Below are 18,601 nucleotides of genomic sequence, written 5' to 3' on the forward strand. Positions count from 1 at the left end.
CTGCATTGGTGAGTGCAGCCAAGATCAGTCTGACCTGGCCAAGATCACTAGTTTTTTTTTCCCAGTCAACCATACACTCATGAGCAAGAATAAATGGTTGTTTTAAGCCAACACATTTTGGAATGGTTTCTTATGCATTGATAGATAACTGAAAGAGCTCCTTCCAAACTGAATTTACAACAACATAGTTCATATGCTCTAAATCAGCGTCACAGATAGACTGAAGCAAAAGGTTACACAGCACATACACAAAAAAAGTCCCTTGTTTATAAATGCTCACTACTTTTGTCACTTACCCTGCCTGTTCCTGATCAAATACAGCAGATGAAACCACAGTTATCTCACAAACATAACCTCCCAGAAGAGCCCACTAAAAAGAGAATAGGAAAAAATAGTATCCCTTTCTCTCACCTAAATACAATCTGTAATATGGCACAATATACATAAATGACTAACATAAAATGTTGGGTTTGGTTTTTTTTCACTGCCTATGTTAACCTTTTTTTTTTTTTTTTTTTTTTTTTTTGAGACAGAGTCTCGATCTGTTGCCCAGGCTGGGATGCAGTAGTGTGATCTTGGCTCACTGCAACCTCTGCCTCCCAGGTTCAAGCAATTCTCCTGCCTCAGCCTCCTGGGTAGCTGGGATTACAGGCATGCACCACTACACCCAGCTAATTTTTGTATTTTTAGTAGAGACAGGGTTTCACCATGTTGGCCAGGCTGGTCTCAAACTCCTGACCTTCTGATCTGCCCTCCTCGGTCTTCCAAAGGACTGGAATTATAGGCGTGAGCCACTGCACCTGGCCTATATTAACTTTTAGACTAGATGTTGCTTGGTTTTGACTGTATCATACAGCCCTTGCTCCTACTACTTGATTCTGAGTACAAATATATACTGCAAATTTTCCATGACTGCATTAAATTTGATACAATTGACCTATTGGGACAATTTAATCATCTGAGTGCCCAATTATGATTATAGGAGGTTCAGGAAAGTTACATATTAAAAAACAGATCTCCATTGCCTCTCGATTTATGCACACTGTCAATTCATTAATTCTTTGTCTCTGTAGAAATCAGAAAATACAATTTTTCTCTCCAAGAAGAGAATGTGATTCTTTTTAAACATTGTTAGTCTTTTTTTCTGACCAATGTTGATTAAAATAACCCATCAGTTATAATTCTGTATGGATAAGAAGCTTGGCACAGAAATAATTCAACACCATGATCCTAAAAAGTCTGTTTATTCTCTTTTCTGTTGCTAAATGCCTTTCTCTGGGCTGATTTTTTACAGGGGAGGAAGGTACAGAATGTTTACAACACAGTGAGCTAAACAAAGAGCCGACCCTGCAGTCCATGGGCAAGGTTGTAAAGAACATAAATTTTGGCTGGGCACGTTGGCTCTGTAATCCCAGCACTTTGGGAGGCCAAGGTGGGCGGATCACGAGGTCAAGAGATCGAGACTATCCTGGCTAACACGGTGAAACCCCGTCTCTACTAAAAATACAAAAAATTAGCTGGGCGTGGTGATGGGCTCCTGTAGTCCCAGCTACTCAGGAGGCTGAGGCAGGAGAATGGTGTGAACCAGGGAGGCAGAGCTCGCAGTGAGCTGAGATCATGCCACTGCACTCCAGGCTGGGTGACAGAGCGAGACTCTGTCTTAAAAAAAAAAAGAAGATAAAATTTACCCATGCTCTGCTCTTGTTCGCAAATTCAAGATACTATTCGTTATGTTTCCAGTGATTCAGCTTTCAGAAGAAGATGGCTCATGGGATATAGCATCTAATTTTGCATGTTCCAAATATTACGGTAAAGGAAACTTTTCCTTAAATATATACATATGTATAATCCATATTATAAAATGGCATAGAAGTAAATACACACACATGCGCACAGACATACACATACGCACACACACACACAAATGAGTGCATGTAAAACTGGTGAAATGTGAACAAAGCCAGTAGATTATATCAATGTGAATTTCCTGGTTCTAATGTTGTACCATGTTATGCAAGATGTTATGATTAGGGGAAGGGTATGTGGTTTCTCTGAATTGTTATATTTCTTTTAACTGCATGTGAATCTAGAATTATCTCAAAATAATATGTTTCAGTAAAAAATAGAAACCTGTAAAAATAGGAAGAAAAAGAATGGGTAACATAGATAAAAATTTCAGAAGCAATCAAGCAGATCGCTAGGAGATACATATCTTAGCTAACTCTAGAAGCTAAATTCTAAGATGGCAGGAAGGATAGATGAGAAGCAAACTTATTTAACCACAGAATCTCTGAAACATTGGGAACTGATAGCAACAGGCTTCTGGAAATGGAGTGAAGAAGGAGTGATGGTAAATAAAAGCAGAATCTGATAATGACCGTTTTAGAAACAGTGAAATCCCTGGAGCTTCTTCCCCTTCCCTGACCTTGAGATTCTGCTCCTTCTTCTGTACATGGCCAGAGGTTGAAGTGATGTTCTCTAGAGGCAATATTGCAAAGGATCTCTGTCCTGGGGACTCCTACAGCAGGCAAATGGGGTACAACCAAACTGAAAATAGCAAAATAAAGTCAATGAATTGATATGACCAATGAAGACCCCTCTACTATTTTCATCCTCTTGGCCCTCAGACCCTTGGCAGCCAAGTCTTTATCCTCCAGGCTGGAAACTAGGAGGATAACTTTGGGGAAATCTGAAAGAGGAAATACATAGAGAGATATTGACATTGGGGGTGTATCTATCAGGGTTAAGTCAGAAAATCAGAGCCACTAAAAGTGTATTAGGGGAGTAAGGGGCTTACTCTAGGAATTAGAGCTTGCACAAGTGTGGGAAGAGCTGAGGAAGGAGGAATCTGGAAGAGAAGACTCAGAGGATTCAAGGAAGTCATTACCTACTGTGGCAGTCAGAACAGTGACCCCCAAAGAAATCCACATCCTACTCCCCAGAGCTTATGAATATCTTGCTTTACATGGCAAAAGGGACTTTGGTGGTGTAATTATGTTAAGGATCTTGAGATGGGGAGATAATCCCAGATTAGCTAGGTGGACCCAATGTTATCACAACAGCCTTTATAAAACAGAGACAAGAGGAAGAAAGTGAGAAAAGGAGAGGTGAAGACAGAACTGGAGGTTGGAGTGACGTACTTTGAAGATAAAAGAAGGAGCCAGAGCCAAGAAATGGAGGTGACCTTAGAAGTTGGAAAAGGTAAGGAAGTGGATTTCTCTCCTGAAGCTCCCATGAGACACTTTGGTTTTAGACTGCTGAGCTCCAGAACTGTAAGAGAATAAATTTGTGTTGTTTTAAGCCACTAAACTTTGTTGTAATTTTTACAGCAGCTCTAGGAAACACCTACAGCAACTTCAAGTATGGGTGTGGATGGAGCATGTGGGAAATGTTCAGAAAGACTGGATAGTTGGCCACCCAAGTAGAATAGTGGGTGAGGAGGTTATGGCAGGTCCATGGAAGCTACAGCCTCTGTAGAAATTGCAGTCAAGCATTTGGTGGCTGGGAGTCACTCTTGGTCCGTGGGGTCAGTGGTTGGAAGGGGAGGCTACAGCCTACTAGGCATCTCTGCATCTATATGGCACATTCCCTGATTACTGTGACCTTCTGAAAGGAAAGGCTCCTGCTTTACTTCTGCTTTCTAAATTTTGTACAAGTTTTTCTCTTAGCTAAACCTAATCACAGAGAAAATGGGGTTCTGGAAAGGGTAATCCTAATCTTAAGTAGAAGCAGTAGTGCCAAGGTGATGAAACACAACTCAACTTTAGGAGTTTCCCTACCAAAGGCTCAGATAGCTCACCTGTCAACGAAGTTCAATGTCAACAAGCCCTACTCCTATGTATAGAGCTTCCCATCAAAGTTTTAGTTTCTCACTCTTGAAAATAAGCATACTGGCCAGGCGCAGTGGCTCACGCCTATAATCCCAGCACTCTGGGAGGCCAAGGCAAGCGGATCACCTGAGGTCAGGAGTTTGAGACCAGCCTGACCAACATAGAGAAACCCCGTCTCTACTATAATACAATAAGAAATTAGCCCGGCATGGTGGCACATGCCTGTAATCCCAGCTATTCAGGAAGCTGAGGCAGGAGAATTGCTTGAACCTGGGAGGTGGAGGCTGCAGTGAGCCGAGGTTGCACCACTGCACTCCAGCCTGGGCGACAGAGGGAGACTTTGTCTCAAAAATGAAAAATAAAAATAAATAAGCACACCATCGGCCGGGCGCAGTGACTCACACCTGTAATCCCAGCACTTTGGGAGGCTGAGGCGGGTGGATCACGATGTCAGGAGTTCAAGATCAGCCTGCCCAACATGGTGAAACCCCATCTCTACTAAAAATACAAAAATCAGCCGGGTGTGGTGGCACGTGCCTGTAATCTCAGCTACTCAGAAGGCTGAGGGAAGAGAATCACTTGAACCCAGGAGGCAGAGGTTGCAGTGAGCTGAGATCGCGCCATTGCACTCCAGCTTGGGTGACAGAGCAAGACTCCATCTCAAAAAATAAAAAATAAAACTAAAAATAAATTTTAAAAAAAGCAAACCATGAAGGATGATCAAAATTCTGGGGAAAGTCTTGAACATGAAGAATGTCAAAACACAAAAGCCAATATCAAAAGAGAAAAAAAATCAACTTGAAAAAATAGAGACTGTTCACAGAGTAGAAAATATGACACAACGATAACAACTGGAATCACTGGTTTATTTAGAGTTAGGAGAAAAATACTGCATCTATGAAATATTACTGACAAGATGCTTTAGAAGAATAAACATTCAGAAAACCAAAAGAAGGTTTTAGAAATTTAAGCATGCTATCCAAAATGAAAAGCTCAACAGAAGAATTAAAGAATAAAGTTGAAAAAATTTTTCAGAAAAATGAGTATATAAAAGAGAGAGATACAAAGCAGAAGACAGAATATGTGACAACTAGAGAAGTAGGCAGAAAGTTCATTATCAGAATAGCAGAAGCACATGGGAAAGGGGTGGGGTATAAAAGACCACGAATTGGGTTCAGTGTATACTGCTGGGGAGATAGGTACCCCAAAGTCTCACAAATCACCACTAAAGAACTTACTCATGTAACCAAATATCACCTGTTCCCCCAAAACTTAGGGAAATAAAAAATTAAGAAAGAATAACAGGAGCACCAGAAAGAGAATGGAGAAAATGTAACAAATAATAATAATAAAACAAAATACTTTAGGAACATTTACCAGGACTGAGGACATGAGAGTTTACAGATTGAAAGGGCCTAGCCCACAGAGCACACTGTGCAATGGATGAAAATCAGCCAACACCAAGTGATTTCACGATAACGTTTCAGAATAGCAGAGCCAAAAAGAGATTCAATAAGCTTCCAGAGATTTAAAAACAACAGCAATAGGGCAAATAGGAGGGTGTCGATGTCAGAATTGCTTCATACTGCTTAATGGCAAGATTGCAAGATAGAAAAGAAAGATTTTCTTAATTCTGAAGGTAAATTATTTCCAACTTATAACTTGATCCAGCCAATCAGTTCAAGGGAAAAGTAAAGACATTTTCAGACATATAAGATTTTAAAAGATTTATTTCCCAGTCACCTTTTCTTAGACACTGGAAGGTTTATTCCATCAAAATGAAGAAATAACCCAAGAAAAAGGAAAACACAGAATAAAAATAAAAATATAAATAAATAAATAAATAAATAAAAAGAGGAGCTTCAAAACAATAGAGTGCTGAGGGAACTCTCCCAGGTGCCAGGGAAGGGAAATGCTAGAAGAGCAGCACCACAGAAGCATGCGGCCCCAGGGGGAGCAGCATTATCCAACAGACAGACCCTTTACCACTGAACCGAGTCTGACTACGCTCAGAATGATGTGGTCCACCCAGACGTCAACCAAGAAAGAGAAACACTCAGACCGGGAAACAAAGGAATCCAACTCAGAAGGCAAAGAATATTCCCGGGGTGACAGCACAGCCATCCTAGGGTGTCATCTGTGTAGGAGACCTTGAGAGCATGCAGTCCATAGGGCATAATGGAGGCTTCCAAGGATGGCTCCAAGAAAAAGAAATTAGAGCTGGTAAATTACCTGATACGATTAACTTTATAAAACATTGTGTTGAGAAACTATTAGGAAGATTTGCAAAAGAACACTAAGGAAAGTTTAAAAGGCAATTATTAATTTCAGGAAAGAAACAAAAGAAGGAAAACATAATCATAATGCATTATAAAGTTTGTCTTCTTGGCCAACTTCCAACTGTCAGCATTGGCACCTCTTTGCAGAAGACTTTCACAAAAGCTTCAGAGGGTCATGCTGCCTGTACATGGCAGGCTGGAAGTATTGGGGAACTAACGACCCTTGGGAGCATCCTTCAACAAGTGGCTGATAGAAACTGATATATAAATATCCCAGCTCCCCCACCTTTCAGGTGGGATGGCACTGAATTGTGAGTTTTACACCAGTTCCCAGAGTTTCCCTCACAGAATTAAGCTCCAATTACCTATAGTAGTAACGTCTTGATAATGCACCCTCGATTACTGCCTTTTCTTCGTTTATCACTTCCTTTCCCCTCTACTGGTGTTTCCTGTGCCTCCCAAATGAATTACTTGTGCTTGAATTCTTGTCTCAGGGCCTGATCCTCGGGAACCCAGATATTACAGTTTTCAGCTGTGAATAAAACTTGGATAGGTATAGTAATGTTAACATTGAGTATATACTTAACCAAAATTTGGAGTATAATTAAATCAGGAGAATAGGTGAAGAGAAGCAGATAGGATGGTAATATAAGGGAGTTAAATCCTCATCTACTATATTAGAAACTCAATAGAATATGTCTAAATTGATTAATCAAAAGAGAGCAGTATTCACATATTATTTAAAAGCATAAAATGCCAGAAGGAACAGGTTAAAGAGTCAAAAGTGGTTGTCTCTGGGGAGAGGGAGTTGGAAGAACGAACATGTTGGGACCAGGAATTGTGTATTTTGATATATAAACCCTTTACTATTATTTGACATTTTAACAGTATTACTATTTTAATAGCATTACTACTAGCATGTATTATTTTGACATAATTTATTAAGGGAAGAAAAGAAGGAGAAAAAAGAAAGGAATGAAGGAAGGAAAAAAGGGAGAGGAAAAGGGCAAGATAATTTAAAAAGGAGAAAGACAAAGGAGGCCATATCTCTTAGAAATGTCAAAATGTTGTTTTATGTTTTACGCTGCCTTTTCTCAGCTGGACTGTAACTCCTTAACCCCAAGTCTTATGTTAAATCCAAAGCTAGGAAAATTTATTTTCGAGAACCATGAAGTCATAAAACGTGTCTATTGTAGAAAATATTTTTGGACAATGAAATACATCTTCCATTAGTCACTTAAGTTGTAAATGACCTCATTAGTGTGTATGTGTTTCTCATTCTTTTTTTATCTCCCTAACATGATGTATTTCCTGCAGCTTTCAAGTTTAAAAAGTACCTCTAGCTTGTGAAGCTAGTTTCCCCTCATCCCATCACAGGTGGTTTTTTATCCCTTTTCTAAGCAAATACCCTCCGTGAGGGGAAGAGACGCAAGTCTTCATGGATTTGGGGTACAGGAGACACAAAAGATGAAGAAGATAGAGTTTGCTTTTATGAAACTTACATCCTATCCCAAGGACTGATATTAAATGAACAAATTTTAGAAATCAAGGTACAAATTATGATAAATGCCATGAATGGAATAAACGGTAGGATATAATTAAGAGCACGTGCAAAAGGGTGCCGTAGACAGTGTGGTGAGTGTGGGCTCTCCGAGGATTGCAGGTGCTACTGGTTGGACATTCCCAGAGGCCCCAGCACTGAAAGCCACAGGTCAGAATGGGCTTTTCAATGTGGTTGAGGTTGCAACCACCCCAGAGTAGTGGCTGGAGAAGGAGACCTAGGTGAAGGGAAGGGAAAAGCAGCTTTAGTGAGAAGAGTAATGGGGAAAAGTTGACCTCCTCTACAATTTGCTAAGGACTGACTCACTGCCTATCTGTTAAGAAGCTCCTGTGAACTACAACAACAGAATAGATTTCCTTAACAAGCATAGAGAAATACAAACTACTACCTTTGAGTTCATTTTTCTATCTTTACATTTAACATGAAAGGAAAGGCAATAAAAAGAAACACTGTGCCGCCCAATGACCACAAAATACCCAAGAAAGAAGAGGAACAACAAATTTTATTATGACAAACTTATTATGTAGTCCACATTTGAATTCTATCAAAAGTTTGTCAGAACAACAAACTTATTATGTATTCCACATGCAAAATAGTGTGTACCTTCAAGAGAGATCTGAGTAGTAAATCAAATCCTCCAAATTTATTATGGTTTTTCACACCAACACTTCTGATTAAAATACTTGTTTCTCAATTTTCTTATCTCTGAGTAAAAGTAATGATCTGCTCTTTTTTCCCCAAAGGTGTTGAAACTTAAGGAACCTTAAGTTCCTTTAATTAATTAATTTCCTAGCAGCCTCAAGTCAAGGACTTATATGACATGAAAGCGAAGTATTATTGTAGACATTTCTCACAGTAATAACCTCACTGTCAGCTAGCTGGCTTATAGCTTGAAGATTCATGCATAATTTCATATCTCAACATATTGTTCATTTTTCACAATTTTAGATCAGAGACAAGGACGTGCCAGTGAGCTGAATCAATGACACAACAAGCAATGCCATTTAGAAAAATTACTCATGTTATTCTAGAGTCAACTACTCAAAACTGGTAAGAAATTACAAACTTTCAGTTTAAACAATTCAGCTGAAAAAGGCAAACTAAAAACAAGGAGGCTATGAATCTAAAAGCTCTGACGTAATTGTAGAATCATTTGAATTCTATCAAACTCTCATTTTGGATCTGAGATTAAAGAAATGTTTTTCAGGTTTTGCTATTTGTCATTTGTTAGGGTCCAAACAGTGCCTTTAAGATCTCTCTGGGCTCGTTAAAAGGGATCCCATTTTTAAACATCCTGTTTTATCTGTTTGCCCAGCCATGGACTCTCAGCTCACCTTTTTAGCTGTGGCTCTGACTTCCACCCACCCAGACCAACGGTCTCATTCATCCTCTCAGTAGTCAGTCTGTCAGTCATTTAGTTATCTATTCTACAAATGTCTATCCAATCCCTACTCTGGGCTAGCCCTGTTCTAGGAAATGGGTGTACAGAAAGGACAGAATAGGACAGAAAGAGCCCGGGTTCTGATGGCACCTGCACTGTGGTGGGGAAGACAAACAGGAAACAAGTAAACCAAACTATTAAGAAAGTCACATCAGAGGTTAAAAGATCAGGAATGATTTGAAAATGGGGTAAAACTTCAGATTCAGTGGTCAAGAAAGGCGTCCTTGAGGATGTGATCTCTAACCTGAAGCACAAATGTTAAGAAAACAGCCACTTGGAGGAGGTGGGTAAAGCACTTCAGGCAAAGGAAAGCACATGTGCAAAGGCCCTGAGGTGGAAGAGAAAATAAACACAGTAGAGGTAGATGCAAAAAACTTCCAATCCCCCAAATCATTGTGTTTACAAGTTACAAAACAGTGTGTATAGTTGAGTGGGGTGGGGGTGTTGTATTCAAGAGCAGGAGGGCTATTCCCCAAAATGTCAACAGTAATTTCTAAAAAAAAAACAAAGGCAACTTTAATTCTCGTTATTCCATTTCTTGTATTTTCTAATATTTCTTCAGTTAACACTAAGCTACTGATGTAGTTAAAAATTAGCTATTCTGAAAAACCCTGTTTATTTTCTTAAGAACAATAAAATATAAATTGAAAAAAAAATGGTAATTTTATCCATTTAGTAAACTTAATTTAGACTTTTAAAATTCAAAATCTGAGATAATTCTAGACACACTGGACTGAAAATTTCATGCTATTGTCTATGAAAGTACATTATTTATTTAGAAGTAATTCAAAGAAAATGATTTATATGAGGGGCTAAAACCAATAAACACCTTTCAAGCTACTCTTTTCTAACCTTCCTCTTCAAACATTGTGTGTACTGAGGACAGTTGTCTACCTGCATCCCTCCTTACCAAGAGCCTAGCCTCAGTCTCTGACCCCAGTTCGTCGCCTACACTCAAGAGCAATAACACTGCAATTCTGAAAAAACATTCTTTTAACTCAGCCTTTTACTAGATCCTATTTCCAAGACTTTTGTTGTATTTATTAAATTTAGTGTGTTGAAAACAACTAAGAAGTCATGCATGCCTAACTATAAAAGCCAGACTCCTACAGCCTTAGAGTGGGTATATAATTCCGGAAAATAAACAATTCTAGTTTTAGGCAGGTCTCTGCCAGCAACCAGACACCACGCTGACAGAGCACTGGAAGCAGCCATGCCAGAGGGCAGGCAGTGGCAGCATTGGTAGACAAACAGAAGGATGCTAGGAGATGAGGCAAGAAAAGAAGTCGTCTGCAGAATATGTTCACAGAGTTTTTAGGTAAGAGACAATGCAAAGTATCAAGTTGATGTAATCAGTAGTTTGAGGGCATGTTTGTTTTCATCAACTGTTCAGCTGCTGCAGCACCCCCAAATGGCTGTTATGTTGGCAGTTCCCTCCACGGTCATAGACTTATGGCTCCCAAATTTGTCTCATCTTCATCATCATCTGAATGCTTCTCAAAATAGGGATTCTGGACACCACTCCCAGAGACCACGATTCAATAGGTGTGGGTTGAGCTTCAGAATCCATGTTCTTGCAAATCTCCACCAGGCAATGTGACTAGGTTTGGGAGGCCTAGCTTTAAAAGAGCAAAACCGACAGGCCCTCAGTTTAGCCATGTATTCCAGAGGTGTAACTTTGCAGGAGCTGAATGGCAGTCAGCATCCAGAGCTGGTGCTCTCTTATGAAGTGAGAGATTTTCCAGCACAAAGAATCTTTTTCAAATGAGCTGAAAAGAGTTTGGCATAAGGGATGCTTTATATTTCCAACCTGGCTGATCATCAGAATCGTTATAATTATTATTGTGATTATTGTTATTGTTATTATATTTTTTTAAATTCAGAGTCCCAGGCCACACCAGAGTCTGATTTAATATGTCTGGGATGAAGTCTTTGAATCTGCACTTTAACCGTCTCCAGTGGGTAGTTCAGGAACCACGAGGTTTGGGAGCAATTGCTCTAGACTGGTAGCCCTAAAACTTTAGACTTTATATACCTTTTGGGTACTAATCAAATAAGCAATGTCATAGCCCCCACCTTCAGAGATTCTGATTCTGTCGTTTGGGGAAGGACCCAGGAATTTCTATTTTTGATGAGCAACCCAAGCAGTTATCTTGCAGAGAATTCAAGGACTGTCCCTCCAGAAACACTGATCCAGAACAACCACCCATCCCATCTCTTTTGCCTCATGCCACCAAGCTAATGGTAATCTGCACCTCACAGGAACCTCTCTTTCAAAAGTAAGAAGTAAAAGAATTTACACTAATATTTCTTTAATGTATGCCATAGTAGGCATCCATCATGATGATGTGTTTTCACAAGCTCCAGGAAGACTTATCAAAAAGGCCAAACATTTGGGTCAGCCATGTGGGTGACCAACCTCGAGGCTTCAACTGCACTGGGTAACACTGTCACCCAGGGAAGCTGAATGTGGACTGAGTTGGGAGGGAAAGGATAATCCATTACTGAAAAGGAAAGTCAAGTTTATGGCACCTTGTCAGGTACTGCTTAGTCAAGCAACATGAGACTATAGCCAGAAGATAGAGATGAAGGGCAAGATTTGAGAATGAAAGAGGTATGACACAAAATAGGTGAAATGAAGGAAGAGCCATGGTTGTGGTGCCAGATATGAATGAAGCAAGGTTGCTGGGTCCTCAGTCTTTTGTTGTGTAGGCCAAGTGGCACACAAGTGGATAAGCTTGATCAAAGAAGGTAAATGGCAAGCTTGAATGAGAGTGGAGAAACTGATGTGTACGAATTCAGCAGTTGCCCTTTCTACCAGCAAATAAAATTTTCTGAGGCATGACTTTGAATCTTGCACTCAAGGCTCATGGGTCAGAGTGAAACACTTAGCTGGTGAGGGATCCCCATTCCCTCACCACAGCTATGTTACAATGTAAACATGCTGCTCTTACTCATGGCTTTTGTTTAAACCTAGAAAATTCACATTAAATGGTGCTAATATACACGAAAAGAGAGAGATCACAGACAGTTATGGTCACATTTCTTATTATAGCAAACTCTGGTATATGTTGACCTTTGATGCGAGTGAAGATATCAGGAGTCTATTTTCTGGGAGAAACATTATCTCTGTATATGTCTAACTCAGCCTGCTCTGTACGTGGACCTGTGTAGCTAAATGCAACTAGAGCAAATCACACAGCCATACTGATCAGCCTCACTTTAAATTCATGACATTAATCGTTAAGAGCCCCTAGCGGTACCCAGAAATCATACTCTGCTTCCCTAGTCCTTTCATCTTCCCATTCTTCACACCTTGTCTTCCATCTTCAAACCCTCAGGACACCCCCAACCCATCCCCACTCCCAGCGTCGACCTCACTTCCTATTTTGCTAAGAAATAGAAGGCATAGGAAGCTTCTTCTCATCCTACATATAAATGGGTGCCCATTTCCTCTTCCTTTCACCTATTCCTATGGATGAACTGTCCTACATCTAGGTAGGGTTAAGCCTTCCGCTTATGCTTGGGCTCCCAAAGTCTCTTGGGTACTTGTGGAAATTGCTGCAGCAGTTCTCTCTTCTCCTTCTTACAGTGTCAGGTTTCCTTTCTCTACAGGGTCTTTCCCATAGGCACACAGACACATTTGCCAGAGTTGATCATGCTCTCCTCCTTCAAGCATGGTCCTCATCTGGTTTCCAGGACACTCCCTCTCCTGGTTTTCCTCCTTCCTCACTGTTCCTCTCACTGTTCAGTGCTGGTTCCTCTTCCTCTCCTCAACCCCAGCCCCTGGGGAATTCTTGGAATTCTTCTCTTCTCTGTCCATGCTCACTCTCGATGATCCACCCAGCCTCAGGATTATCAGAATCATCTATGAGCTGATGCCTCCCTCAGTTCCATCTCCAGCCCAGGTGTCTCTCGTAAACTCCAGAATCACATACCCAACAGCTTATGTGACATCTCTGCTTGGGGATATAATGGTCATTTCCAGTTTTACAAGTCCAAACTGAGCTCCTGCTCTTACTCCAGCTCTTTTCCCACAGTCTTCTTTCCTCAAGAAAAGGCAGTGCCACTCTTCCAGCATGTCAGGCTGCAAACTCTGGAGCCATCCTTGACACCTCTTTTTCGTTAATTCCTCAGATTCAATCTATCAGCAAGTCTTCCCAGCTCTTTCTTCAAGAGAGATCCAGAGCCTGACCACTCCTCACTGTCTCCACTATACTTCCCCTGCCTGAGCCACCTCATTCTGCATCTGAATGGCAGCAGGAGCTTAATAACAGGCCTCTCTGCTTTTGCCCTTGCTGGTCCTCATCCAAACTTTAGCCCCGTATGCTAAAACACTCTACTCATGCCTTCTCATCTCACTATGAGAGAAAGCAAGAGCCCTTAGAATGGCCTCCAAGGCTCTACTCAACCTGGCCTCTATCACCCCATTTGTATTGTTTCTTACTTCCTGCCCTCACCCTCCAGCCTCACCTACCTCATTGCTGGTCCTTCAATTCATTGGACACACTCCTGTTTCCAGAGACCTCTGTGTGGCTCGTTTCCTATCTCCTTTGGGTCTTTATTTAGACAGCTCCTTCTCAGCGAGACATTCCCGGACAGCCCTATTTATAATTGCAGCCCCTTGTTCTCCCATATCCTCCATTCTGGTTTTATTTTTCTTCTTCTTGGTGCTTACCAATATCTAATATGTTACATATTTAGATTGTTATAATGACAATGATTATTATCTTCTGTACTCTCGGCCACTCACAAAAGCTCCACAGGAGCAAAGACACTTATCTGTTTTATTCATTCCCATTTGTGCCCCAAATGGTGTCTAAAACAGTACCTGGCAGATTTCAGTGCAGAACTATTACTTTTTGAAAAAATCTGAGAGTTGGGCCTTGAGATTTCATACTTCTGCAAGGCATAGACCATCCTCTAGAAGAGGTATAATAATCCACAGGTATAATAATCCAAGGTATCATAATCCACATGGCCTCTTAGCTCAAGGAAAGGAATTTAGAAAGGAAGGAAAAAAATGAAAGAAAACTTTCTCTACTATTTCTGTGTTTTTCTGAAAATTGAATAGTTTTATGTTCTGATTTTATTTTTAGAATGGTGACTAAGGTATTTCAGTATTTCTATATTACTATCAGCCCTTCATTCTTTCCAAATGGTTTATAAAACCTTAATAATACATTTTATTTTAAAAATCACAGTCACAGATTAAAATTCTATATGCTTGGGGAAAATATTATTGTCTCACTTTGGAGTGAAAAACCACCTTTGCATTTTTGCCTTGTGGACATCCACAAAGATAGGAAGAGTAATTCTATGCCTTCATCTGGCATGGGCTTCTGTGCATTGATTAGTAGTAAAAGTTCTGGCCACATCCTTGCCCTCTTGGCCAAGCCTGAGTTTAGCTGGGAAATTGTGTTTATTCTTATAGATCAAGAAACAAAAAACTAATTGGCCTCCTTGCACAAAAGCATCGGGACAGAAGCAAATAAAAGCCTGTCTAAAGGTCTAGCTCCCTGGACTTTGAAATCCAAAACAGAAGTACAAGTAAGTATCTGGTATTTCTTTGTTGAAGGGCAAATTAACATTTGTCAGAATTCACTATAGTTTGATCTACATTTTAGCTTCATTTTCATATGTTCACCACCCATGTAAAACAAATCTACATTTCTACTTAACCAATGGGGGTGAGAGTCTGTATGAAGGGAGGGGTTAAGAGGCAAATTATTAATCTAACTTCCTTTTTTCAGGTGGCTAATGCTTGCTATTACTTTCTAAGTAATACTATTTAGATAGTTTTTAGATATTTAGACAGCTGAAGAAGTGTTTGATGTTGAGTAAGGGATACATGGGAAAATAACGTTAGATTCAAAAACAATATAATTTGTAATGTTGACGAAAAGAGTCAAACTCTGTAAAATATGAGAAGAGATTTATTCTGTGCCAAACACGAATCACCATGGCCCATGACACAGCCCTCAGCCTGAGAACATGTGCCCAGGGTGGTCGGGGTACAGCTTGGTTTTATACATTTTAGGAAGGCATGAGACATCAATCAAATATAAGAAATACATTGATTTGATTCAGAAAGGCAGGAGAACTCAAAGTACAGGCTTCTAGGCTATAGGTAAATTTAAACATTTTCTGGTTGGCAATTGGTTGAGTTTATCTGAAGACCTGGGATTAATGGAAAGGCATGTCTGGTTAAGGTAAAGGATTGTGGAGACCAAGTTTTATTGTGCAGAGGAATCACTCAGGTAGCAGACTTCAGAGAGCCGGTTGTAAAACGTTTCTTTTCAGACCTAAAAGGGTGCCTACCTCTTAGTTGATTATCTCCTGGAGCTGGGAAAGAAGGAAGGAAGGGAGGGAGGGAAGGAAGAAGGAAGGGAGGGGAGAGGATGGGAGCAGAGGGGAGGGGAGGGGAGGTAGATGATTCTCTACAGAATGTGGATTTTTCCCAGAAGAGACTTCGTAGGGCAATTTCAAGGCATGGCAAGGAAATACATTTTGGGGTAAAACATTTTTTATTTTCTTCCTTGTTATGCCAGAGTCAGATTGGAAAGTAAGTCATGATATACAGTCAAATAAAACCCATCTGATGAGAATTTATGGTTTGTAGGGCATGACTCCCCAGACCCCTTAGATAGGAGTTTGGGCAAAATAAAGAATCAGAGCTTAGTCCTCATTAATATACAGGAAAAGAAAAGTAATCATATGTGATTACAAGTAATCCCAGCTTAACTGTGGTCAAAATGATGCAGGTCTTGAATATTGCTGTAATCAAACTGAAGATAAATCTGTAAGAGGAGGATAGGAAGGGTACACCTGTGCACCAGAGCAAGAGGAGGAAAGAAAGCTATCATACCCCAAATCATCAACACAGAAGCCACAAACAGACCTGTCTAAGAGTAAAAGGCAGTTTTCTCCAGAAGAAAGAAAAGAGGGAGGCTGAAGACTGTTTCTCCCAACAGATCCTCAGGATTTGCTGACTCCCTAAAGTGGGTGCATACAATTTTAATGCTAACTGTTTGTGAAAGTAAACAAACCTTTTCACTGATATATACATACAGAAGATACACAATCATACGTAATTCTCACAAACACATCCTGTGTCTACTACTTAGATCACAGAGGTTCTGACTTCTTAAGAAAAACCACTCCCTGCATTCGTATTATTTATCTCATTATCCTTCTTGTTTACTTCATAGCACAAGCTGTATGTGTATATTTATTTGGATGTTGACATCTTTGTTCTCTCTCTCCCTCTTGTATGTAAATTCCACAAGAAAAGCTCCTTGTCTTTATTAATTGTTTTATACCCAATGTCACTGTGTATTACACACAACACTCTATCTCTGAATAAATGCAGCCATATGTTGCTTAGTAACAGAGACACATTCTGAGAAATGTTAGTCAATTTGTCATTGTGTAAACATCATAGAGTGCACTTAAACAGACCTAAATGGCATAGCCCACTACACACCTAGGCTATATGGTACATCTCAAGGCTCCTAGACTACAAACCTGTGCAGCATGTTACTCTACTGAATACTGTAGGCAATTGTAACACAGTGGTATTTGTGTATCTAAACATAAAAAGGTACAGCGCAAATATAATCTTATGAAAGCATGATCATATATGTAGTCTGTCATTCACTGAAATGTCATTGTGTGGTACATGACTGTATTGTTAAATGAATACATAAATGAACACAAGGCCACAAATATGATAAAATGGTACAGCCATTAAGAAACTTAAAACTGGATGATAACAATTCTAGGTATTGTTTTGCCTTATGCTCTTTGGATGTCAAGCTTAGGTAATACAGAATAAGCCTGTGAGCTTATCTTTACAAGTAGAACATTCAGCACCAGGCCTGAAACATAATGAAACAATCAATAAATATGTGTTAGATGTCTAACTAAATGTTTTCCCATACTATACCAACTATTGCAGTTTGGGATACAGGTTCTTCCTACATTGGAATGTGGTCTTCTCTTAAAAAAAAAAAAAAGTTTAAAATTATAACTGCAGGGTTTTCAATATCTTGCCACCCAAATAAATACCTCTAGGCACAGCTGCTATTTACCAACACCCAACTGGAGAGGAAGCGAGGAATTAGCACAGTCAAAACTGGAAGGTCTTTGATACATTTCTGTGTTAATCCATTGTCTCTCTTCTCTGTACCCCTCTCTATACCCCTCATTTAAGACTTCTAGTGCCTACTGCTTTTCTGAGCCCATCTTCTTACCAGATTAGGAAATGACTCTACATCATTTTACTCCACCACTGATTATACTTCAGGATGAATAAGTGTTGGCCTTTCCATTAATGCATCCAACATAATTGTGTCCCATCTTTTATCTGTAACCATATGATATGGTTTAAATTTGGGTCCCTGCCCAAATCTCATGTCAAATTGTAATCCCCAACGTTGGAGGAGGGGCCTGGTGGGAGGATATTGGATCAAGGGGGCAGATTTATCGTTTGCTGTTCTCATGACAATGAGTGAATTTCCACAGATCTGTGAGGTGTGTAGCACCTCTCCCCACTGTCTTCCTCCTGCTCTGGCCATGTAAGCTGTGCCTGCCTTCCCTTTACCTTCCACCAAAATTGTAAGTTTCCCAAGGCCTCCCCACCCATGCTTCCTGTACAGCCTGCAGAACCATGAGCCAATTAAACCTCTTTTCTTTACAAATTATTCAGTCTCAGGTGTTTCTTTATAGCAGTGTGAGAATGAACTAATACACCATAGAAAGAAAAATAGTCTTGTTCTTTTTAAAACAGAATCTCAAACCTCTCCCTCAAAAAGACTGTGTTCAGGGCTGAGACCCCTCAGAGGCTCCCGTTTACACACACAGAAGAGGCAAATGGTGCCTCTGGGGTATGTCTAGTGCCTTCTCCCCAAACTCCACGCTAGAACAACACCTTCTTTCTGTGTAGACCCTAGTCTCCTCTGGGGTTCAGTTATGCCATGGAACTCAGAGGCCGGTTTCCCCAGAATCTTGACAGTAGGAAATAACCAGCCTGCAAAGGGCCATGTGGGCATAGACAGAAAACTGGTCCCAGTGGGAGGAGAAATAGTGTGGTCAGAAGAGGACAGCGATCCTGAGAATCACATGGTGGCTGTCACTGAGGTTTTTCTCCGATCTATCCCCCATTGACTCCAACCTAGGTCAAGGGTAAGAAAGGCCTGGAACTCCACCTGAGCAAGCTATTTCACTTAAGACACTGTAAACCTTTGGAGCCTTTCAGTGGAGAGCAACACGAGAAGGAGAGGTGCCCTCCCCACTTCCCACCTCGGAGCTCTAGCGCACCTGCAGCGGTCTCCAGTGGAGCATGATAGAACCCCGAAGAGGTAGGCTAGCGAGGAGGAAGAAACAGCAGATGCTGTGTGAAGGCTGACCAGCCTTGCTTTTGACCACACATGAGATACAGGGACTTCCAGAAATGCTTGAGGAAACAACACAGAGCTGGGATCTGTAA

The 18,601-nt window shown here is 40.4% G+C and overlaps 1 protein-coding gene across 3 annotated transcripts in view; it reads right to left on the reverse strand.

Annotated features, from left to right (window-relative positions):
* Nucleotides 1-18,601, reverse strand: part of KCNAB1 (potassium voltage-gated channel subfamily A member regulatory beta subunit 1) — a 414,948-nt gene that overhangs the window by 286,968 nt on the left and 109,379 nt on the right. The window lies entirely within an intron of this gene.

This window comes from Theropithecus gelada, chromosome 2, assembly GCF_003255815.1.
Source record: "Theropithecus gelada isolate Dixy chromosome 2, Tgel_1.0, whole genome shotgun sequence".
In the NCBI taxonomy this organism is placed as follows: Eukaryota; Metazoa; Chordata; class Mammalia; order Primates; family Cercopithecidae; genus Theropithecus; species Theropithecus gelada.